The sequence below is a fragment of the Canis lupus genome, chromosome 23 (genome assembly GCF_003254725.2).
Source record: "Canis lupus dingo isolate Sandy chromosome 23, ASM325472v2, whole genome shotgun sequence".
NCBI lineage: Eukaryota > Metazoa > Chordata > Mammalia > Carnivora > Canidae > Canis > Canis lupus.
In genome coordinates, this window is record NC_064265.1 from 12,074,558 (window position 1) to 12,100,706 (window position 26,149).

The window sequence follows — 26,149 nt, forward strand, 5'->3', positions numbered from 1 at the left end:
ATTTGCCATTGATATGTGTCAGTAAATGAGTGTTTGACTTTCAGATTTATTTATCTATGACATGTGGTTTAGCCCTCTGAGATTGTTCATCTAGTATGAATTTTCTTGAATACCATGAGAAAAATTATCACAGGCTTGCACAAGTTATGAAAGCAAAATGTTTCTGCCATCTCACTATCTCTAGATATACTTTCATTTTTTTAAAGTCTACGTTTAGTCCTTGTCCCATGTATATACATAATTTTTATAATCTTAATCATAACAAATTAATTTTTAATAACTGTTATCTTAAGCAACTTCCCTCTTCCCATTTGCGTATGATTTTCATGATTACTAATTGTCAGTGAGTAGCTGTATCTTTATTATCTATTCCCCTCATCAAATGTTAAAATTTTGAGCAGTGGCTTTGTCTTAGTTTTTGTTTTTTTAATTCGACAGCCATCATAGTGTCCTGTACCCTATAGGCAGTAACTTCTTGCTTTTTGAAATAGTTTGATGGACATTTAGGATAATTCTTGTTGTTAGCTGTTAATAATAATGTTGCTATAATCAACTTGGTGATTTTCTTCTTTTTTATTATTTCCTCGGGATAAATTGTCAGGAATGAGAATACAAATCCAAAAGTATGAAGATTTTTGGTTTTGAAACGTCATGAAATAATCATTATAAAAATTCATACCAATTTATTTTGTTTCCCAGCAATGTAGCAAGTTTGCATTTGCTTGCAACCAGCAGTGGATATTACAGTTCTTTTTAGAGATTATTAGTTTAATAAGTATAAAATGGAATCTCAGGGTTTGAGAGAGTTTTTTTACACTTTTTTGATATAAATTCTAAGAATGAATGTTTTTTTCATGTTGGATTATCAATTCTATTTCTTAGAGTGTCAACAGTCCATATCATGTACCTTTTTATATGTTGGATTTTAAATATTTTTTAAAAAGAACCTGAGCTCTTTCAAAAGACAGTTGTCATCCACATAAGAAATTGGAGAAAAATGTTGGTATCAATGTGACTGTTTTTCCTCAGATTTCAGGTAAATTGCCCTAAAGTTTCAACTTTGATGTATTCAGGGGAATTTTTCAGATTATCTGGCTATTTTTTGTTATAAGGGTAGGACCATCCTCTTTAGTTTTCAACCTCTTGAGAAGAGGTGGATTTCTTGATTTTTTATTTTTCAAAGTGAACCACACTTAAAACAAACTACCAACTGTTTGCAGATAATCCCTAGCAACTAGTGCAATGTGATGATTTTTGAGAAAGAGGAGGCAGTTAACATGAATTTCACATTCACCCAGACTTTTTCCCTGAGAATATTTGCCTAGTGGCACAGAGAGTTAGAGCTTTTCTCAGTGTGTAGAGGAGGTAGAGATCAGACCCTCTATATGTTTTGTACGTATTGTATTAATATGGGGAAATGTGTAGGAAGAGCACCAAGCAGTTGACAAGGGATTGGAATGTGTGACATTACTGGTTGGTTGACCTCAGAACCATTTAGGGTCTGTCTTATATGGTTGTGATAATTGTGTCATAACAAGAGTAACTGGCCTAAGGGGAAACTGGGGAGTTGAAATCTTGCCCTTGTTCCACTTGGCGTGTCACACATCCACAAGATTGTATCTGTTTAGGGGACACTCTTTCCTAATGGACCCTCAGGTGCCAGATGGGCTATTCTGGCTATGCCCAGCACCTTTCTCTCTTGCTGTCTTTCACTATACAGTACAGAAAAGCTAAAAATTCAGTTTTCTAATCTTTCATCCTATCTTACAGTGATCATGGTACGGACTGTTACTTGTCTCCTAGTCTCCATTCTCCTTTGCTTTTATAGAAATTGTTAAATTTCCCAGTTTCTCCTATAGGCATGTTTGGCCATGTGACCAACTTCGAGCCATTGTGATAAAATGGTATGTGCGACTCTCTGACCATGAACTTAAATCCATGCCCAGTACCAGCATTAGACAAAGGAAAACAGAGTCCTACCCTAAGGCATACAGGGGTTCTTACATTTTCTAGTTCCTTCCTCTACATTTTTTGTCATCTACTGCTCTGCCTGGGGGTGGTTAGGTCTAACAGTGCTATTAAATAGGATGCTCCAAGAATAGATTGACATGAGTAGGTCCTGGGCTCTGTTTCTCCCCTTTGGGGCACTCTCTAGCCTTTTACTCATCGTGTGGAGTTGGCCAGGTACACACCTTTGGGGTTGTCCCAGGGTCCTGTGGCTCAGCTTCAGTTTTAGGAGGGTGGTTGGCATGGTTTTTCCTTCACAAGATTGCATAAGACTGAGCCATCAGAATGATGGTGACAGTGATTTTGGGTGCTTGTTCATGTCACCCTCAGGTTGAATTCAGGGCTACTGTAGGTCCACTGCTAGCCCTTGGGTGTGAGCTGCATGTGGGCTTTTGTATTAGGTCTTATTCAACGGTGTTCCTACAGCAATGCTGCATATGTCTACAACACCCAAGGGCAATGGAGGCAGTAGCAAATGTCCTTCAGCTTATGTCCCTCCATGGTTAGCATCCAGGATGGTCACTTTTCCTCCTCCACAGGCTCTGGAACCACAGTGCCCTGGGGGTAGCCCACTCCTGTCTCCTCTGGGGCTTTCTTTCTTTCTTTCTTTTTTTTTAAGATTTTATTTACTTATTCATGAGAGACACAGGGAGAGGGAAAAGCAGGCTCCATGCAGGGAGACCGACGTGGGACTCGGTCCCAGGACTTGAGGATCAGGCCTTGGGCTGAAGGAGGCGCTAAACCGCTGGGCCACCCGGGCTGCCCTCCTCTGGGGCTTTCAACAGGCTTTCTGAAAGATGTCCTCTCATCTTTAATGTACTGATGCCGGGGATCCCTGGGTGGCGCAGCGGTTTGGCGCCTGCCTTTGGCCCAGGGCGCGATCCTGGAGACCCGGGATCGAATCCCACGACGGGCTCCCGGTGCATGGAGCCTGCTTCTCCCTCTGCCTGTGTCTCTGCCTCATTCTCTCTCTCTCTCTCTGTGACTATCACAAATAAATAAAAATCAAAAATTTTAAAAAAATAATGTACTGATGCCATGTTGTCCTGGGTCTGTCTTAAACTGTGCTGGATGGAGATGGGCATGTCTTAGGTAAACTTGAACTGCTCTTTTCACTCTGCTTATAAGCCCACTGCTTATCCCTCCGCTGGCGGTGGTGTGTGGGAGAGGTATGATCAACACTGAAGGACATCCTACTCTAGGAAGGCAGTGATTATAGCAGTTGCTGTGGTCTGAATGTTTACGTTCCCCTCAAAATTCAAATGCTGAAATCCTAATCCCGATGTGATGTATTAGGAGGTAGGGCCTTTGGGTAGCCTGGGTGGGAACTAGACATACGAGGACACCGAGCAGTGGTGGACAAATGAAGCTCACTGAGCCAATCACGATAGTCTAAGAAAGGTATGCAGGACTGTGTAGCTTCTAGACGCACTTCGTCCTGCTTCTGACCCTCCCCTCCCTCCTTCAAGGCGGCTCTCTCTACCATGCGGGACCGACAAGCACCGCCTTCGCACTTCTCTAATTCTCGGCTTCCATTCAAACCAGCAAACGTTTCGGGGGCTCCTCTGCGCAGAATCTCTCCCCCGTCCAGGCCAGCTCGTAGCTTTGGTCTGATCTCCCACCAGGCCGACTGCTCTTCCAGGCTCTGAAGAGACTCACCTCCAGGCGGGAAACCTGCCAGGCAGGGGGCTCCACCAGTCAGGATAGGGAACAGGCTGCGGCCGCCGAGCCCCTGGGCGACCCCAGCGGGATCCACTGCTCATTGGCCTGGCTGGGCCCCGCCCCCTCGCCTGATAGCCAATGGAATGAGTTGCCCGCTTCTTGCTTTAGCCTTAGGCTCCGCCTCCTGCTGGAGGTCAGTTAGATCAGCTCGGTACGGTGCTTGGGCTCTGAACCTGAGGCAGGGAAAGCGGCTACCTCCTCGCTAGCCCTCCCTTCTCCTCAGGCGTGTCTCGCGGGAACTAGAAGACGGGACCACCGAGATGTGGGGTCCTCCAAGCTTACTAGAGAGAATTTCAGAGAGGGTATAAGTTGGTGGGACAGTGTGATGACGTACTTCCGGCGCAGCCATATTTTCTTTAATGTGTGAGCGTTTGGTTTGTGAGGACCCGTAGTGGTTCCCCAAACCTGTTAGCTAGAAAGCGGTAGAGGCCGCCCGGAGCCCACGGTGAGTGGGTCTGGCTTGGCCTGAGGAAGACGCGAAGGACTCCGCGGGAAACGGGCGCGGTTACTGGGATCCTCACCGACCCCGTGGGCTCCGCTGGATTCCGGCGTTCTGGCCTCGGGGCTTGCCCGCTGGTCTCTCGTCCCCACGACGACTGTGTGGCCTGTTTAGATTCTGGCACTGACACAAATTCGAGTGTTGACACCGAGGTCCTCGAAACGTTTCAAATGTCTTTGCTCCGGGACACGTTATCAATAGAGAACACAACCTCGCGGTCGCTGCAGGCCCCTCTTGCCCGAGCCGTGGAGACCTCAGCCCTACCCCTCGGCCTGTACGTCTTCATGCTCTTTCCCCTCTTTTCAGGTGGTTCCAGGAAATAGGTCTGTGATCACGTCACTTACTTTATTTGCCCGGCCTGGTGTAAACCTAATCTGGAAGCTTATTACTGTCCGTAGAGCAGAGTTTTTGAGAATATTGAAATGGTAGGGCCTTTTTACCCTCGAATGGAGACTATTTACTTAATGCACACAGCGGGGAACGGGGGAGCCCTGAGTTTGGATGGTCCCACGTGAATGTTTAATCTAGAAATCTCATGACGAGTCACATCCACCAAGCACCTGGTAGGTGTCCACTGTTTAGCGTACAATTTCACGTGTACACTATTAAAGAAAATGGAGAGCTTTCTTACCCTCTTCACGTCGTTTGCCACTCTTCTCATTACGTTCTCTTAACTTTCCCTTATTGTCATAACCTCATTGTTAGGGTTTCTATCAATCAGATTAAAAAGTTGGACCCGGCTGTTAGTGAAGTGTGTTGGGTTGTGATTAGTTCTCAGCCTGAGCTTGTTACCTATGCTTCAACTCCGTAGTTTTGGTTTTCTTCGTAGGCAAGTAGGAAGGAGTGTTTTGTAGGGTGGCCTCTGCTACTGTTCTACTTCCAGAGGATTTACTTTTTACAGATTGTCAGCTGTGCAGATCGGACCTTTCTGCTTAAGCCCTTTTGCTTCATATGTCAGTATTAAGTATCCACTGTAAGGGACATTTATTACAAAGATATGATGACAGCATGATTTAAGGGAACTAGAGTACAACCACAAGGATACCTATTTACTCAGTATGAATCACTGATTTTTGTTAACTGGGACAAAAACCATCCATGAATTTAGCAGTATTACTTGTGTGGGTTTGCATTGTTTTTTTGCACATCCTGCATTTAATAACTACTCTTTCTCCGTTTTGGAATTCCCTGTAATTGCCAGAATGTGGATTTTTATCCTGTCCTGACAGCTTTTTCTCTGAGAGCCTCAGCTTCTTCTACCTTTATGCATGACTTTTTGGATTCACTAAGACGGGTCAGTGGAGGAATGGGCAGTGTTCTGGGTATCTAAAGTCTTGTCTGATGCTATTGTAGGATCCTGAGACTTAGAGCAAACTGCAGCTAGGGAATTGAAGTGGAAGTTGTTTTTAACATTTACAAGTCCATGCACTTTTATACTTATTAAATACTTCCACCTGATAGCAGCTATTTGCATTTAGGGGGTTACCTTTAACGTGTAAACCTTGCTGATTCACTGTACTGAATGGCAGAAGGCTTACTTCATAATGATACACTATTAACTGACCCAGAAAGGTAGTTGGAACTACTTTATGAATTTGGTTTTGCTTTTCTTATAATATTTGGAACTTGGGAGTATTTGAGATACGTCATGAAGTTAGTGGACCATTTAATATGTTTCTTCTCACGTGTTTCTTCTCACAACCTATTCCCAACATTTATAAAATTGAATGAAGATCTTATAATCAGTCTATGTATTTAGAGGAGAAACTAGTAGTGGAAGACATAAAGACATTCCTAAAAAAAGTTTTTTTCAAATTATGTTTTTGCTTACTGCTTATGTAATAAAACTGCCCTATTCTAATATTTTAAAGCACAAAAGGAAAAGCAGATCCTGAGATCTTGTGTTTGATGGATTCTTTGTACGTAACTCATTCCTAATTGTACTGTGTGGATTCTAGGGATCTTAACTGGAGCACCAGCTTTCTTTTCAGCACATGACATTCTAACCACTGACTACCCTAGTTTCCTTTTCTGTCCTCTTTCTATGATGTCTTCTCTGGATTACTGAAAATTATACTTTTCTCAGCCCACCTTCTCATCCTACATTCTTGGGATGATTTCTGTTACCTTTCTATGTTCACATCTATGCCTGCTATTTCATCATTGTGAGATGAGAATTGCCACTGATACAAGGCAGTAACTGAGAAGTAGTAGTAATTCACATAGCCTCAGAGGGGTCAGATGTTGTGTGCAGGAGTTATGGTCAGTAGAGTTATTGTTACTAATGTTTCTTTCATTACCTTTTGCTCCTGAGACTTACTTTTCCCCAAGATGGGAATAAAAGAGATCAGATGATGACAGCAGTGTCCTCAATAGCCAAGCCTCAGGTAAGCTGGGTTTCCTCTGCCTCTGCACATATGCATGTGTGTATATACATATGGATATTTCACACAAAAACCCCTCTGGTACACGAGGGACACGATGCTAAATACTTACCACTGTAGGTGCCCTTTCTATGCCTCTCAGTGATGGTTTTAACCATCACCAAAGTCCTGAGGCCCAAGAGAGCAGGAACTTGTCCTTTCGGGAACCAGTAACTTTTGAAGATGTGGCTATGTACTTCACTGAGAAGGAATGGGCAAACCTTGCCTGTTTATAGGGCCTTGTACAAAGGGTTTGATACTGGAAAGCTATGGGACTGTGGCTTTCTTTGGTAAGGCGTCTCTGCTACTTTGTCTGCCTGGGCCCTCAGAGGTTAAAGAATTCTCTTATCACTATTAGCTGACCCCAAATGGCAATGTCAAGGCTCGCCAGGCAAGGAGAGCCCTCCATAACTATTTAACCTCCAATAAAATTTTCCTTCTTTTTACTTCATAAAAGTTACCCTCTCTCCCTACCTTTTAGAGGTGATATTCTGGGTACAGTAAGGTTGGAGCCAAATCTTGGTATCTTCTCCCTAGTATTGAATCTCCAGGTGATCTTGAGAGAACTCAGCCTATTTGTTTACCTGTGGGAGATGCTCTACCATGTGTCTGTTTCCCCACAGTGGGAATTTTCTATCCTCTAACAAAGAAAGAAAGAAATTTTGTTTCTCTTTAAGTAGAAATTTGTCTCTCAGGGTGTTTCAGGCTTCCTTGGGAGCACTATGCAGACAGAGACTTCTTCCAGGACACTTCCCTGTACCTCTTTAGGGTACCTCTTGCTCAGTCCACCCTGGAATTACTCTCCTCACCTTGGCTCATTTTGCAGCCAGAGGCTGTGATTGACTGCTATAACTCTGGTTATCATAGGATATATTTCAAAAATAAGAATATTTATCTCTCACCATCTTCTTTCCTTCAAGTAGTATCACCAACTTCCAAACCAGCCCTCATCCATCAGCTGGAGCAAGGAAGAGAGCTGTGTTTCACCAGCCACAGGGAGCACTAAGCAGGAGGAGCAGGAGAGCTGGCTCAAAAGGTAAGTCAAACAAAGGATGCCCTTTATAACTTTTTCTCTTCCTCTTCATTTTGATGAAATGAAAGATACGTGTTCTCTGTGTCTGGTATCAGGGAGTATACTGGTACCCTTGATCACACTCTGACTGATCTGTTATTCATTGCTTCCAATCCCTTTAAATGATTAGTACATGAAAACCTGCTTCAGTGTTGCACACACTGGACATATGGAACAATTTTTCTAAATACTGGTTATATGTGATCACCTTTTTCCAGTTTTCCTCAATTTTACAAAATTGATAAGCTCAGTGCAGTATTATCTTATGCATTAACCAACAGAACATACAGAGTTTATTTTGGCTTTTCAAGATAATTAATATATTACTAATTTAAAGTAATTTATTATATTGAGATACTTCAGGGTAGCTTACAGATACGATTTTCCTTCCCTTTAGGATACATCTCAAAAATAAGAATATTTACCTACTTGAGTAAAATAATATTGTAAGCAATAAAATTAAAAATTCCTCAGAATCAGTTCTGGGGAAACAGGACAAAGGCTTCTTTACTTTTAAACACCAGTTTTCAAAATAAGTATTGAAAATCCATCTTAAAAGCTGTTAAATGCACGCTTTCGTTTTCTGTAGGCTTACGAATTTCTGTAGATTTAATGTTTTTTGATTCATTAAAATTACTCATTTTGATATACAAAACTGGCTCTCATGTCTTTTTTTTTTTAAAGTAGCTTTATTGAGGTACAACTCACAAATTATGTACAGGTACAACTCACATTTCACCCATTTAAAGTATACAGTACAGGGGTGCCTGGGTGGCTCAGTGGTTAAGTATCTGCCTTCGGCTCAGGTTGTGATCCTGAGGTCCTGGGACCGAGCCCTGTATCAGGCTCCTTGCTCAGCTGGAAGTCTGCTTCTCCTTCTCCCTCTGCCCTTCCCCCTACTCGTTCTCTCTCACATGTGTGTGCTCTCTCACTCTCAAATAAATAAATACAATTTTTGAAAAATAAAAAATAAAGCATACAATTCAGAATGGGAGAAGATATTTGCAGATGATATATTTAATGAGGGGTTAATATTCCAAAATATAAAAAGAACTTATGCAGCTTATATACTTTCTTTTTTTTTAATTTTTATTTATTTATGATAGTCACAGAGAGAGAGAGAGAGAGAGTGAGAGAGGCAGAGGCCCAGGCAGAAGGAGAAGCAGGCTCCATGCACCGGGAGCCCGACGTGGGACTCGATCCCGGGTCTCCAGAATCGCGCCCTGGGCCAAAGGCAGGCGCCAAACCGCTGCGCCACCCAGGGATCCCACTTATGCAGCTTAATACACACAAATAATCCAATTCGAAAATGAACAGAAGACCTGAACAGACATTTCTTCAAAGAAGATCTACAGATGCTCAAAAGATGCATGAAAAGATGCTCAACATCATTAACTAGGAAAATGCAAATCAAAACCACAATGAGATATCACCTCACACCTGTCAGAATGACTAAAATAAAAAACACAAGAAACAAGTATTGCTGAGTATGTGGAGAAAAAAGTGAAACTCTCTTGCACTATTGGTGGGAATGTAAACTAGTGCAATCAATGTAGAAAACAGTATGGAAGTTCTTCAAAATGTTAAAAATTAAATTACCATGTAATTCAGTTATTCCACTACTGGATATTTACTCCCCTCCTCTAAACATACTAATTTAAAAAGATATATGTACCCCTATGTTTATTGCAGCATTATTTACAATAGCCAAGATATGCAAGCAACCCAAGTGCCTATCCACAGATGAATGGATTAAGAAGATGTGATATACATATACAACGGAATATTACTCAGCCATATAAAAGGAGATCTTGCCATTTGCAGCAACATAGATGTATCTAGAGGGCAAAATGTTAAGTGAAATAAGACAAAGACAAATACAATATGATTTCATTCAGAGGTGGAGTTTCAGAAAAAATTAAATGAAAAAGAGACAAATAGACTCTTAAGCACAGAGAACAAATTGGTGGTTGCCAAAGGGGAGGTGGGAGGGAGAAAGAGCTAAAATAAAGGGGATTAAGAGTACTCTTATTATGATGAGCACTTAGTAATGTATATAGAATTGTTGAACCATTGTGTTGTACACCTGAAACTAATATAACACTCTATTAATTATACTGCAATAAAAAATTCAAATTCGATTTAAACTAAAATAACAAAGTGTACAGTTCAGTGGTATTTAATATACTCACAGATTACCACAACTTGCTTTTAGAACATTTTTGTCACCCGAAAAGGAAACCCTATATCCATTTGCAGTCAGTCTTTATCCCTCTCTCACCCACAGTTTCAGAAAACCACTTATCTACTTTCTGTTTCTATAGATTTGCCTGTTGTGGATAGGCATGTATTTATTTTAAAAAGACTTTACTTATTTATTTTTATATTATTATTTGAGAGAGAGCGCAAATGTGAGGAGGAGGAGAGGACCAGGGAGAAGGAGGAGGGGAAAGAATCTTAAGCAGACTTTACGCTGATCTGGAGTCAATGGAGACAGTGTGGGGCTTGATCTCATGACCCTGAGATCATGACGTGAGCTGAAGCTGAATCGGATGCTTAACCGACTGAGCCATCCAGGTACATTTATTTATTTACTTACTTATTTACTTACAAATTTTATTTTTAAGTAATCTCTATACCCAACATGATCCTGAGATCAAGAGTTGCTTGCTCCACTGACTGAGCCAGCTAGTCTATTGTGGTTATTTAATTAATAGGCTCATAAAATATATGGTCTTTTGCTTTTACCTAACATGTTTCAAGGTTAGTCCATTTTGTAACATGTATCAGAACTTCATTCCTTCTTTTGTGTGAATAATATCCATTGAATGAGTAATACCACATTTTTATTTATCATTCATCAGTTGATGAGCATTTGGGTTGTTTCTGTTGTTTGGGCATTTTAAATAATGCTGCTATGAACATTAGTTAGTGTACAAGTGTTAATGTAGACATATGTTTTTGTTTCTCATGGGTACTTACTCTAGTTATATACTTGCTAGATCATATGTTAATTCTCTGTATAATATTTTGAGGAGTGACAATTTTTTTCCAAAGTGGTTAAGCCATTTAAATTTCCCACACAGCAGTGTATGAGGGTTCCAAATGCTGCATATCTCACCAATTCTTATTATTGTCTATCTTTTTTATTATAGCCATCCTAGTGAGTGTCAAGTGATATCTCATTGTGGTTTTGATTTGTATTTCCTTAATTACTAATTATGTTGAGCATATTTTCATGTGCTTTTTGGCCATTTGTGTATCTTTTTGATAGAAATGTCTATTCAAATATTTTGCACATTTTTAAATTGGGTTGTTCATTTTTAAGATTTTTGAGTTGTAAGTACTCATATTTTAGATACTAAATCCTTATCAGACACATGATTTGTAAAAAATTTCTTCCCATTCTGTGGATTGTCTTTTCACTTTCCTAGCAATCTTTTTAAAAGATTTCATTTATTTATTCATGAGAGACACAGAGAGAGAGGCAGAGGCAGAGGCAGAGGGAGAAGCAGGCTCCCCACAGGGAGCCCAATGTGGGATTCGATCCCAGAACTCTGGGATCATGACCTGAGCCAAAGGCAGACACTCAACCATTGAGCCACCCAGGTGTCCCCTTTCCTAGCAATTTTTTTGAAGTGCAAAAGTTTTTAATTTTGGTGAGGTTCCTTGGGATTGTCTATATATAAAATTATGCCATCTGCAAGTAGAGTTTTACTTCTTTCATTACAATTTGAATATCTTTTACTTCTTTTCTTGCCTAATTACTCCAGCTAGAACTTCTAGCACAATGGTATAATGTAAGTTGCAAGTGTGGACATCCTTATCTTATTTTTGATCTTGGGGGAAAACTTTCAGTCTTTCACGATTAAGTATCATGTTAGCTGTGGTTTTTCTCTTAAGTGTTCTTTATCTGGTTGTGGAAATTTCCTCTATTCCTAAGTTTTTAGTGTTTTTTAGAGTTTGTGAACTGATTTTTCTGTGCCTATGAAGGTGATAATGTGGGTTTTTTTGTCCCGTTATTCTATTAATGTGATATATTACATTGATTGATTTTTGTATGATGAATTAACCTTGCATTCCTTGGATTTTGCAATTGCTAATATTATACAATCCTTATATGTTGTAGTTTCAGTGTGCTAGTGGTTTTTTGGAGAGTTTTTGCATTTATATTAATAAGGAATATTGGCCTGTAGTTTTCTTACAATATTTTTGTCTGTTTTTTTTAATAAATTTATTTTTTATTGGTGTTCAATTTGTCAACATACAGAATAACACCCAGTGCTCATCCCGTCAAGTGCCCCCGTCAGTGCCCATCACCTATTCACCTCCACCCTCCGCCCTCCTCCCCTTCCACCACCCCTAGTTCGTTTCCCAGAGTTAGGAGTCTTTATGTTCTGTCTCCCTTTCTGATATTTCCCACACATTTCTTCTCCCTTCCCTTATATTCCCTTTCATTATTATTTATATTCCCCAAATGAATGAGAACATACACTGTTTGTCCTCCGATTGACTTACTTCACTCAGCATAATACCTTCCAGTTCCATCCACGTTGAAGCAAATGGTGGGTATTTGTCGTTTCTAATGGCTGAGTAATATTCCATTGTATACATAAACCACATCTTTATCCATTCATCTTTCGATGGACACCGAGGCTCCTTCCACAGTTTGGCTATTGTGGACATTGCTGCTAGAAACATCTGTCTGGTTTTGATATTAAGGTAATAGTTGGCTTCATAGAATGAATTTGGAAGCTCCTTCTTGTATTTTTTAAAAAATTGTGAATGGTTAGTAGTAAATCTTTAAATGTTGGATAGACTTCACAGTGATAACGTTTAAATGTTAGGTAAAATTCACTGCCATCTGGGTCTGGGATTTGTTTGTGGGAAGTTTTTAAAGTATTAATTCAATCTCCTATTCTAGGTCTGTTCTGATTTCTCGTCAGTTGTGGTCGTTTGTGTCTTTCTAAGAATCCGTCCATTTTATGTCAGTTACCAAATTTGTTGACAGTTATTCATACTATTTTCTTACAATCTTTTTATTTTCTATAGTGATGTTACTTCTTTCATTTCTGATTTTGATCATTTGAGTCTTTTCTCCTTTTTTTGGTCAGGCTAGTATATCTTTCTCAGTATTGTCAATCATTTCAAAGAACCAACTTTTATTTTTGTTCGTTTGTTTATTTATTTTAATCTCCACTGCTTTTCTGAAGATTTTATTTCTTTCCTCTTTAGTCTTTATTATTTCCTTCTCTTCTCTTGCTTTGTTTGTGGTTTGCTCTTGTAGTTTGCTCCTGTGCAAAACAAGTAGTTTTCTACTTTCTTAAGGTGGAAGTTTAGGTTATTGATTTGAGATTTCTCTTCTTTTTTAATGTAGGCATTATCATTTAAAACTTTCTTCTAAACACTGTTTAGATATATCCCATGAATTTTAGTGTGTCATGTTTTCATTTTCATTCATCTTGTATTTCTAATGTCATTTTTGAATTCTTCTTTGATCCATTGGTTGTTTACTGACATTTGCTTCATAGCCTACTATTAGGGTTTGTACTGGAGAATGTTTCATATGTGTTTGATGAATGTGTATTCTGTTGTTGGCTATAGATATCTGTTAGGTTTATAATGTTCAAGTTTTCTATTTCCTTCTGAATCTTCTGCCAAGTTCTGTCTATCATTGAAAGTGGGATATTGAAGTCTTTATCAGTAATTGCCTTCTTCCTTCAATTCTAATGGTATTTGTTTCATGTATTTGGGGTCTTTTAAGGTATATGTATGTTTATGGTTGTAATCTTTTCCTAATAGATTTACCTTTCTATCATTTTAGTGTATCCCTTTTACCTCTAATAACATATTTTAAAGTCTATTTTCTCTGATATTAGTATAGCCATTCCAGCTCACTTATAGTTGTTGCTTTCATGGTATATCTTTTTCTTCCTTTTACTTTCACCTTGCTTGTACCTTTGAACCTGATGTTAGCATGTAGTTTGATCTTATTTTTATAGCTAGTCCCACAGTCTTTGCTTTATTATTAAGTTATTTAACCCAGTCACATACTATTGCTGATATGGTTGGATTTATGTCTTCCATTTTGTTTTTTGTTCTCAATATGTCTTGTGTCTTTTATGTTCCTCTGTACTTAATTTACTTCTTTTGCATTAAGCAAATATTTTCTAGTAGGACATTTTAATTCCTCTTATTTTTTAAAGATTTTTAGTTTATTTATTTATTCATGACAGACAGAGAGAGAGAGGCAGAAACACAGGCAGAGGGAGAGGGAGGGAGAGAAGCATGTTCCATGCAGGGAGCCCAACGCGGGACTCGATCCCGGGTCTCCAGGATCATACCCCGGGCCAAAGATGGCACCGAACCGCTGGACCACCGGGGATGCCCCCTCTTATGATTTGTTAAAACTATGTTTTGAGTTATTTTTCTAGTGGATTACTCTAAGGCTTACAATGTACATCTTAACAGACTCTACTTCAGGTTTACACTAGCTTAATTCCAGTAAGATATAAACTCTACTGATCTTTTTTCTATTCCCTTCTCCCCCAACTGCAGGTTATTAGGCCCTCCTCTCTTTGGTCTGGTCATACCAATCCAGCCCTACCTCTTGCCTCTCCCCAAAGGGCTCCCTCTGTTCCAGACAGTTCTTTCTGCCCACTCTACACCATACACACTCTCACTTCCTACCTTACAGCCCTTGGAATGGCCTGGAGTGGCCTCTTTGGTTATGTGGCTGCAATGTCAGATGTCCATTTGTGATGGTATCAGCAACTCTGCCTTCAGTTGGTGGCCTTAAGTATCCTTGTGGGGTATAGTGCATAGCAGATGAAGGGGAAGTGGGAGGGCATGTTTGGAGAATGCTCAGAACAAATTGTTAGCATGGCCTACTCTTTCCTACCAAGACCCACATGATATTTTGATGCCTCCCTTATGTGAGTAGAGAGCCTTTTCTGGAAAGTAGGACTATGTAGGAAGTCCTCTTCTTAGCAACAATTGAAATAACGATAGTCATAAGTACTATTTATTGACCATTTACCATGGACTAGGTACTATGTTATAGACTTCATATGCTTTATCTCAATCTTGTCATTGTTTTGTGAGGTGAAGAGTTGTTATTGCCACCATTTCATAGATGAATACATTGGGGTTTACTGGTAAGTTGGAATTGAAACCCAGAGAGCATGACTACAGAACCCTTGCAAGGAGGTGGTTGTACCACCTCCTTTATATTCATCTACCCCTATTGGTGCTTTGTGCTTCAAGCTAAGATCTTTGAGGTCAGGGATCCTAAACTTCTCTCTTTTCCCTACTCCTGACCCATGCCACTGAAAGACCTCCCTTGATCCAGCTCTCACATATGAAACCTATGGAAGGGCTAACCACAGCCTCTGTCTATCTTCTTCAGGACTAGAAGCAGCTGAAGATCTTGCTCAAGTGCCTTCCTGCTGCAGAAGAAACTTGAAGAAAATGGGAGTAAGAGAAATAAGGGTTGGGGAGAGCAGCTGCAGCCTTGATCACAGCCTGGGCATGGGGAAGAAGGTTATAGAGAATTGTGTTGGTTGGAAACCAATGGTACATAAATGAAAATATTTATGAGGACCTGACTGTGTATGTAGCATAGCCAACTGTTGAAATAGATAAATGTGCCAAGGAGATGATAGCCACCTAGACTTATTAAAAATTAAATTAATTTTAAAGCAATACACATGGGTCTCACTTTCATTTTGATGATAAGACTGGTATTATGTAGGCTGAGCTTACATAATTCAAAGGTTGCTCATGTATTATGAATATTGCCATAAGACATGTTAAAAAGTTATTACACTGTTGTCCAAATAAATTATAACTATTTTAAGAAAAAATGTACCTCCCAATCCCATTTTAATTTATCATGTTCTTCATTAGCCCTTGTCCATATGCACATATAATTGATCATAACAGATAAAAGGCTATGCTTTGCTTTTCTTCCATTATTATTGTCTTAAGCATTTTCTCTCTTCCCCAGCTTTGTATACTTTTCATTATTACTGTTTGTCATTGAGCGAGTGTACTCTTCTTATCCTCTCTGAGTTGTGAATGTTTCTAGGGTAGAGACTATGTCTTAATCATATTTTCCCTTCTACCATCCATCCAGTAGGTGGTAGTTCATTTTTATGGAAGTTCATTAATGAAATTAGGAAATTTCTATTTGTGAACTTTGTAAATGATGTTATTGTCAACAGTACCACAAATACAGTTGTTTCCCCCTTCTTTTGAATGATTTCCTCTGAATAAATTCTCAGATTCACCAGATCCAAGGATATAATCTTTTTATGTTTTAAAAACATGCCTTCATATTGCCTTAAAAGATTGTACTAATTTACTCTAATAATAGAAATGTATAAATACTTGATTTCAGTCTTATCGGCAGTAGGTATTACAATTTTAAAAATACTTTAATTGGCATAAACTGTGACTTCTTCTTTATTTATATTTTTTATATTTGTTACTATAATTAGTAAGGCTGAATATATTTCTATATTAGTTTGGTAATTTTAATTCCTGTTGTGAAAAATTTGTTTTTATATCATGTGCCTTTCAATCCACTGACTTCTTAATGTTTTGCTTAAGAATTTAAGATCTTGAATGCAGTATATAAAAATTCATTGTTATTCAACCTCCAGAGAGGTGATATTTACTACTTTAGTAAATTCAAAATATTTTTCTAACTTATATTGTGATATATTCTTTGACTTGCTAATTATTTAAAAGTATATTCTTTAATTCCGAACACATGAGAATTTTTTAGTGGTCTTTTGTCGCTGAATGCTAGCTTGGTTGAATAGTTGTCAAAGAACATACTCTGCATTTAAGTCCTTTGGAATATCTTGATACTGCACAGTAAATACTCAATTTTGGGAAATGTTCCAGACTTTAAAAAGAACGTCTATTTTGTAATTGCAGGGTACAGTATTATACATAGATCCATTAGGGCAACTTTGTTTGTGTATTCTTTAAATATTTTATACCTTGACTTGCATATTTTGCCAGTTACTGAGAGGCATATTTTAAAATTTCATACTGTGCTTCTGGATTTGTCCATTTTTCCTCATTGAGGCACTATATCCAGGTGTGTATAGGGCCTTATGGGTCTGGATAGGCAGTAATGTGTGGATGGGTGGGCAGACCCCACTCCACTGTGGTCCTAAAATAGTGCGCTCCAGCTCCTTTTTTGCCTCTTAACCTGGGGCAGCAGTACTTTCCCATTGACTCTTGCAGGGATTCTGAGACTGAGGAAAGTTAAGTTACAAGTTGGTTAGAGAATAGAGACAGAGAAACAGAAGAGGGGTCAGGAAAGCATAGCTGCCAAAAGGTTGCCAGGGAGGAAGAAAAGAGGCTGTTATTTTGACAATATTTTTGAATATTCCCAGTTGCCAAGAAAGAAATTATTACTTTTTGGGGAAAAGTTTTGAAGGCCTTTCCCTATCACTTCCTGCCATGCTTTCAAATGCTACCCATATGCACATGGGCCTTTTGCGTCCTTCAAATCCAACATAAAGCCAATTTTCTTCTCTGCAAAGTCCAGATCCAACCCCATACACATCATTTCAGTTCCCTTTGACTAGAATGCCCCTCTTTCCCCTGTTGCTCACTTGGAAAAGTGCTATTCATCCTAAACACTCAGCTGGCCACAAGTCCTGGAAGCATTAGCTCATCTATTCAGGCAGGTTTAATATTTCCTCTTTCAGGTGTCAAGAGCAGCCTGCTCATTTCTTTCTGATAGCTCTAGTCATATTACTCACTTCCACACTCTCTCTCTCATCTGGAGATCCTTCTGGGCAGTGGACTGTGTTCTAGTCATCTTTGTCACGTTGGCCACTTACACAGTTCTTGGTATATAGGAGATACTTAATACATATAGAATCAAGAAATGAGTGAGTAAAGTGATTTCTGCAATCAGTAGATGAGGTACATATTAGACAATTCAATCACTTTAAGATTAGTTCACCCAGGAAACATTTATTAAGCTCACTCATTCTTTGTACCAAGATTACATCTGTGAATAAGTTAGTCAGGCATCTTGTCCTCATATTGCTCAGGAAAACCACAGAAGATAGGCAGCCATCTCTGGGGGACAGCAAGCACTATGGTAAGTAATACATTTTTGTGAATCCCACACTGAAAGATCAGCTAGTAGTAAAAAAACAGTGGGGTGAGGCTTGCTCAGGATAAGGTTTGTGAGATGCCTATGGCAAAGGGTTGGTTAAGTTAGAGCCTATTAAAAGGTAGAAGGCCCTAAAGACACCATGAGCACACAGCCACAGATCTTCTCAGTGAGGTACAGACTGTGGGGTCAATTGTACTCATTGCCCTAATTTGTCTTATTTCTGTCTCCACCCTTGTGAGACCAGGATATTATACAGGAGCTAGGAAAAACCCAAGACTGTGAAAAACCCACAGCTTCCCATGGAAAATTGATCATAGAGTAGAACTATTTTACTTCTTCAAATCCTTATTATTTAAAACATTTCTCTCTTATTCTTGATTCAGGGACTAGCCTGGCTGTGTCAAATCCTCCCTGCCAGCCTTGAAGCTCAGTGCATTGCCCCCTTTTCATTGGTTGTGGGGGAATTGCTATCCATGATTGGTGAGAGCAATTCAGGATACTGATTACTATGAATTCTCAGAATTTATCTTCAGATCTTAAAGGTGTGGTCAGCTCAACAGTATCTCTTGAACTTGAAAAGAAGTGATCGGCATTAGGAAGCATGTTGAGCTGAAGCTGCCCTTCATTTATTCTCTACATTGCTGCTTGGGTACAAGAACAAGGTAGGAGAATCATCATTGTTTTACTGAGGGCTCTATAAGCAAGGCCTGGGGAAGTGTGTAAGAGAAGATCCTGATGTGGGGCTCAATCCCAGGACTCCAGGATCATGACCTGAGCCAAAGGCAGATGGTTAATGAACTGAGCCACCCAGGCACCCCACAAAATTCAGTTTTAAACCTAGATTTGACTATCTCCACAGCTCCACATTCTCTTCATGTGGTTTGCAAAATGAAATTCCCACACCTGTAGCATTTATAATTTACTTAGGGAGATAAGATTCCTAAAAGTACGTTTAATAAAAAGTGACAGCAACTTAAAATAGATAAAACAGAGGCCTTTTAAATAGATAAAACAGGGATCCCTGGGTGGCGCAGCAGTTTGGCGCCTGCCTTTGGCCCAGGGCGCGATTCTGGAGACCCGGGATCGAGTCCCACATCGGGCTCCCGGTGCATGGAGCCTGCTTCTCCCTCTGCCTATGTCTCTGCCTCTCTCTCTCTCTCTCTCTCTCTCTGTGACTATCATGAATAAATAAAAAAAAATTAAAAAAAATAAATAGATAAGACAGACTTTCATTGACATGGAAATGTTCATAATATATTGCTAAGTGAGGAAAAGCAGGCTTGAGAATAGCAAGGTAGTCTTCACTGGAAGCAAAGAGTAAGATGGATTGTCCATCACCCAGATCAAGATGGTGCAGAGACTTCCTTGTGGTTCTTACTGGTCAACTTCCTCCCAAGGGTTAACTATTCTAATGATTTCTATTACTATAAATTAGTGTTATCTGTTCTACATACAAATAAAATAATTTAGTATAAACTTTTTAATGTTTAGATGCTTTCATCACATTTTGTCTGTGAGATTTATCCATGTTGTGTGTAACAAAAGGCTCTTAAAGTTGCTGAGTACTATTCAGTTAATGGACTATACCACTGATTGATGGATATTTTTGTGGTTTCAGATTTCATGCTATTGTGACTAAAGCTCTATGAACATTGTTTTACATGTCTTTGGCTTCCCTATTTGCTCATGTCTCTTGAATATCTATTGATCAATCGATACTTTATAAATGTGTATTAGTTAATTACTGTAGAGGTGGAATTGTTGCCTCATAGATTGGACATATGTTTAGCTTTAATAGGTGCTGCCAAAGTTTACAAAATAGTCATAATGATTTATACTGTTTCCATCAATGTATGAGAGTCTTTGTTGCTCTGCATTCTACTCCTAGCCATCTGGTGGCAGTATAGAGGTAGCTTAGTGATTTTAATTCATATTTCCCTAATGACTAATGACGTTGAGTACCGTTTTCATATCCTTTTGGTTATGTGGATATAGTTGGGGTGAGAGTTCCTAGTCTGCCTCAGGGGCTTGCAGAGTTTGAACTTCTCATTGGCACTGAGAAGAGGCCTGACCAAATGCAGGGCAATAGGAGAAGAGGAAGGGATGGGGCCTGAAAGCTGTCAGCAATGAAACATCGATAATGGAGTGATGCTTCTTATTACTTTTATTTTATCTTAGAAATATCTCTAAAATCTGTAATGGTGAGAAAATAATAAACCTACATATTTATTGAAATAATATTTACCTTGTTGCATGCACTTGGAACACTAGATAAAGAAGTATGAAAACATGATACTTAAGATGATTTTAACTCTTTGGGTTAGGCCAGGGAATTAGCCTTTAAGTGTGATTATATTTTGCTTGGTTGTACTGTGACTGTTTTATGAGCGAGAACTAGATTTAGAATTCCAGAAAAAAATACAATTTTTTTCTCTGTTTTGTTTCTTAAATTCCACATATGAATGAAATCATGTGATATTTGTCTTTCTCTAACTCATTTCACTTAGCATTATACTATCAACATCCATCCATGTTGTTGCAAATGGCAATGTTACATTCTTTTTATGGCTAAGTAATATTCCATTGTATGTATGTGTACCACATCTTCTTTATCCATTTGTTTGTGGATGAACACCTGGGTTGCTTACATATCTTGACTATTGTAAATAATGCTGCAATAAACATGGAGGTGCATATATCTTTTCAAATCGGTGTTTTCATATTCTTTGGGTAAATACTCAGTAGTGGAATTACTGAGTCATGTCATAACTCTATTTTCTTTAACTTTTTGAGGAGCCACCAGTTTTCCATAGTGGCTGCATCAGTTTGTATTCCCAACAACAGTGCAATAGGGTTCTTTTTTCTCCACATACTCACCAACACTTGTTTCTTATGTTTTTTATTTTAGCCATTCTGATAAATGTGAAGTGATATCTCATTGTGGTTTTGATTTTCATTTCCCTGCTGATCAGTGATACTGAGCATCTTTTTTATGTGTCTGTTGGCAGCTTCTTTGGAGAAATGTCTATTCATATCTTCTGCCCATTTTTAAATTGGATTATTTTTGTGTTTGTGTTGAGTTGTATAAGTTCTCCATAAATTTTGGATATTAACCCCTTATCATATATCTCCCTTGCGAATATCTTCTGAAGTAAAATAGAGATAAAAAAACACAGTTAAATGTAGAGCACAAACTGGTGGTTACCAGAGGGGAAATCGGGGGTGGTGGTGGGTGAAACAGGTGATGGGGACTAAAGAGTATACTTATGATGAGCACTGTGTATGTCTAAACTTGTTGAGGATGCCTGGGGGGCTCGGTTAAGTGTCTGCCTTCAGCTCAGGTCATGACCTCAGGGTCCTGGGATCAAGCTCTGCATCAGACTCCCTGCTCAGTGGGGAGTCTGCTTCTCCCTCTTCCTCTACCCACCCCCCAACTCATGCTCTGTATGTGTGTGTGTGTCTCTCTCTCTCTCAAATAAATAAATAAATAAATAAGTAAATAAATAAAATTTGTTGAATTACTATACTGTACACCTGAAACTGATATGACACTTATGTTAATTATGCTGGAATTTAAAAAATAAAAAATAAATGTAATTATTGACAATTTATCCATAGCAGTAAACTAAGTATGGATTCTTGGCTATCTCAACAGTTATAAACTTTTTTTTAAAAGATTTTATTTATTTATTCATGAGAGATACAGAAAGAGAGAGGCCAGAGACACAGGCAGAGGGAGAAGCTGGCTCCATGCAGGGAGCCTGACGTGGGACCCGATCCTGGGTCTCCAGGATCACTCCCTGGGCGGAAGGTAGGCGCTAACCACTGAACCACGCAGGGATCCCCCAATAGTTATAAACTTAAAGACTATGTCTTATGTAAATTATTTCCTCTCAGTTTTCACAAAGACTGTGGAATAGAGAGGGAAAGCATCCTTTCATATTTGCTTTTATAAGAAATGCAGGCTTATAAATGTGAAATGGCTTGCCCAGTTATTGCTTTCTGGAGCAGTCATTTTAGACAAAGATTTTGAAACACAATGTCAGAAAGGTATTTCAAACATTTTAATAATGATTTAGTTACTTTGACATTAAAACAAACACATTCTACCTGTGAGGCAGCTTAAGGCCTCATCCTTAGTCATGTGGCTTGGGCCTAAATCCTCTCTGGTTTGCCATTAGGGAAAAAGTTCAAGGACTACTGCATAAGGTATATAACTCTTAATAAAACAAGGTCCTAATATTCCAGGAATAAAAAGCAGTCACCTGATGATAGGGAAGGATAGATCGTAGGACTGACAGGTCCTAACTTATCCCCACTATAATTTGTTCTTTCTACTAGCTACCTAATTCTCTCCTCTTTGCCAGCGTGTCTGACCCTTAGTTTACTCAGATATGGCTTCTCTCTAGCCAAGGCAAGGACAAAAATCCATTTCTACTTTTTCTAAGTCCATAAGTGGTGGGGTTCTGGATTTTGAACCTCAGTTTCTCCATCTATAAAATGAAGACTATAAGGGCTACTTCAGGGGTTGTTGTAAATATAAATATGTATTTATATACTAAATCATATAAATATATTTATTAAATATTTATAAAACTTAAATATTTATAATATTTAATATGTAAATATATAAACTAATATATTCATATATTATCTTATACATTTATATATTATATATTATATATAAACATAATATATGAAATATCTGGATAGATTTAATATAAATATTAAATATATTTATTAAATATATTAAAAATAAACATGTATATTAAATTAAATATCCATGTAAAGACCTTGCACTATCCCTGGTGATTTTGGATACTCAGTAAGTATAGTTAGTTGCTAATTGAATTCCTCCATTCTGGAAGTGGATATAACTGATATAGATCTGAGCTTCCTTTGGGTAAGGGTTACTGTATCCCTGGTTTGCTCAGTGTTGTCTTGGTTTTAGCACTGAAAATCCAGCATTCCAGGAAGCTTCTTACCAGGTCACGGAAAAGCCTGCCTAAAATCATATTTTCAAGGTATGAAACAAGAAGGATGTCTGTTTTGGTCCATATGGGTTGTCTTGGTTTTAGCACTGAAAATCCAGCATTCCAGGAAGCTTCTTACCAGGTCACGAAAAAGCCTGCCTAAAATCATATTTTCAAGGTATGAAACAAGAAGGATGTCTGTTTTGGTCCATATGGGTTGTCATAATACCATAGACTGGGTGGCTTAAACAACAGAAATTAATTTTCTTACAATTCTGGAGCCTAGAAGTTCAAGATTAAGATGCCAGGAGGTTGCAGATTAGTCACCTCTTTGTACACACATGACATCTTTGTATGCATGTGGACAGAGAGAAAGCAAGCTCCCTGGTGTCTCTTCTTATAAGGCACTAATCCTCTTGGGTCAGGGCACCACCTATGACCTCATTTAACCTTAGTTGCTTCTTAGAGGCTCTGTCTGCACATACGGCCACATTAGGGGTTAAATCTTCACCATATGAATTTTGGGAGGACACAAATATTCAGTTGATAACAGTGTCCTTCTTAATTTGGAAATATATTGATAAGAATGGAGAAAAGGATTACAGTGAAACAATTTATATGCTGTTTCTCTGAAACAGTTTGGTTATCTTTGAAGAGGTCACAAGGAGCCTGTAAAGGCATGAACTGATTACACCTGAGTCATTTGATGTTGTGGGTGGGTTGCATCAAAAACTTCTACAGCAGGGTACCTGAGTGGCTCAGTAGGTTAAGCGCCCAACCCTTGATTTCATCTCAGGCCATGATCTCAAGTTTGTGAGATTGGGCTCCACACTGGGCATGGAGCCTGCTTAAGATTCTATCACTCCCCCCCAACCTTGCTTACTCTCTCAACAAACCAGCAAAAACCTTCTGCAGAAAAAAAAAAAAAAAAAAAAGACTTGATTTTTGGAAGTAAGATTGCATTAGAACTCTAAAAAGTATCACCACAAAAGGGCAGCAAGGTTAAACAGGGCTTTCTCAATTTCTTTATTAAGGACTGTAACAAATTAGAATTAATTTCACAATTTCAAATTACCTGTGTGCTTTAAATCTACTTTTCCTGAGAAAGAGAGGTTTCATGTATGATGACAGCTAACTTGCTTCAGATTACTTTAAAATGATAGACATTTCAGACATAGTTCATCTGACGAATTTATAGATGCAAAGTACCTGATTGACAAACAGCTCATTTACCAAAACAAACTTGTAAATACAAAGTTGATAGACATTTTTGGAGAGCTGAAAACTAATTCCTACAAATCTATAAGCCTGATGTTACAGGTATAAGATAAACCAAATAAAATCCTCAGTATCCCATTTTCAAATGCTTTCGTTAAGAGGATATTTAGCTTCATATCATCACATTGGACTGACACTACAAATCAATAAAACATATACTTGCTAAGAGCAGAGTTATAAGTCAAAGTGAGGTTTACATGTGACTGTATTTGGTTTTACTATTACATATAAGACAAAGAAGGATGTCCTAAAGGTTGCAGGCAGTTCAGAGAAATGCCATTGGGAAAAGAACAGGAAAAGTAAAAAATATCCTACTGTATCATGGGATAGAAATATATTGCCCCACTGAACTCCCTTTTAGCAACCACCAATCTATTATTATTATTTAAGAGTCTGGTTTTTTATTTGTCTCTTTTTTTCTTTGTTTTGTTTTTTAAATTCTACATATGAGTGAAATCATATCATATTTGTCTTTCTCTGACTTATTTTACTTAGGATAATACCCTCTAGGTCCATCCATATTGTTGCAAATGGCAAGTTTACATTCTTTGTATGGCTGAGTAATATTCCATTGTGTATACCATATCTTATTTATCTATTCGTCTATAGGTAGACACTTGGGTTGTTTCCGTATCATGGGTATTATAAACAATGCTGCAATAAACATAAGAATGTAGATTATCTTTTTCAATCGGTATTTTTGTTTTCTTTGGGAAGAACTTTCTTTCAAAAGTCAACCAAATGTTTCAGACAGGTCCTCTGGAAATCTAGTTAATGTCTGTTGCAGCAACGAACTCAATCTTATTCTTCCATTTCTTGACAAAAACCTCTTGAAATAGTGTATCATCCCTGGCTCTCAGGAGATTGACAACATTTGTAGAAATAGATACAATTTTTTTCAGGATGGCCGGTAGAGTCATTGATACCAGGAGACACCACTGAATGTTGAGATGAGAAGCATATTTCTTCACAAAAGCAGCACAACCAGATGTGTTGCCAAGCATCACAGATGCTGTGTCTGAGCCCAGAGTACTAAGATTTTTATTCTGCCTGAGTTTGGCAAAGAAATTCTTTACCATGTTAAAGACATTGACTGCAGATTCTAAAAGAAGTTCACAAAGCAGCAATTCTCTCTTGATTATAAGAGCTTGCAGACAGGAGTTGGCTTTGGCTATAAAACAGAGTATCTCTTTGTATTGTTATATGCAAAAGAGAGATATTAAATAAATGTCAGAAAAATAGCATTTATGAAATAAAAGTAAATAACACAGAATAATAAGTAATTCTAAAGAACATTTATTTCTATATTTTTATGTTGAAGTGATAACACCTACATGTATAATAATTTGTTATATATTATATTATGGGATTTGGGGAATATAACATGGCTCTTTTTTTTTTACGTTTTTGTTTTTGTTTTTGTTTTGTTTTTGTTTTTTGCCTGGCAGCCCTTTTGTCCTGGATTGGCTCTCTAAAAGCCTAAGCATCCTAGCTGTATCACTCAAATTTTATCACAATAATGCTCTGTAACAAACCTCTCCAAAACTCAGTGGCTTCCAACCATAAGCATTTCTTCTCATGCCTGTGGATTGACTGGACTTGGCTCTAGACAGTGAGTTGAACTTAAGTCTGTCCCATGTGTCTTGTTTTGGGGCTCAGACTGGAGGGTAGTGGTTACCCAGGGCTTGTTCTTTACGTGGTGAATCACCAGAAAGAAAGCCATGTGATACTGCAAAATACATACAGGGCCTCTGTTACTTACATTATAGTGGTCAAAGTGAGTCCATGGCCAAGCCCAGCAACAGTGGAGCAAAAATACTTGCTGTGCTCACAGTAGAAGAAAGGGGAATGAACATTTGCTGAATAATAACCTAAAGTACACTCCCTTTAAGATCTTTTGGTGGGTCCCACTCAAAGACTTCCATTTATTTTTCATTGGTTATCCCTTTTTGCAGGGGAGGTTGTTAACATAAAATTTTTTTTGGCTGAGTACACTGCTGCCCCTTTAAATATAGGGGTTCCATG

The 26,149-nt window shown here is 38.5% G+C and overlaps 1 protein-coding gene across 3 annotated transcripts in view; it reads left to right on the plus strand.

Moving 5' to 3' along the window:
- Positions 1–3,860: 3,860 nt before the first annotated feature.
- GASK1A (golgi associated kinase 1A) overlaps positions 3,861–26,149 on the plus strand; it is an 81,993-nt gene continuing 59,704 nt past the window's right edge. The window contains exons 1-2 of one of the 3 annotated variants that reach the window (XM_049099629.1): positions 3,861–6,615; positions 7,572–7,687. The gene's annotated coding sequence lies outside the window, so the exon portion shown is untranslated. Of the gene's footprint in view, positions 6,616–7,571; positions 7,688–18,250; positions 18,536–26,149 lie in introns of those variants that run through there. The other 2 variants (XM_035704743.2, XM_025461113.3) reach the window with 2 other exon arrangements.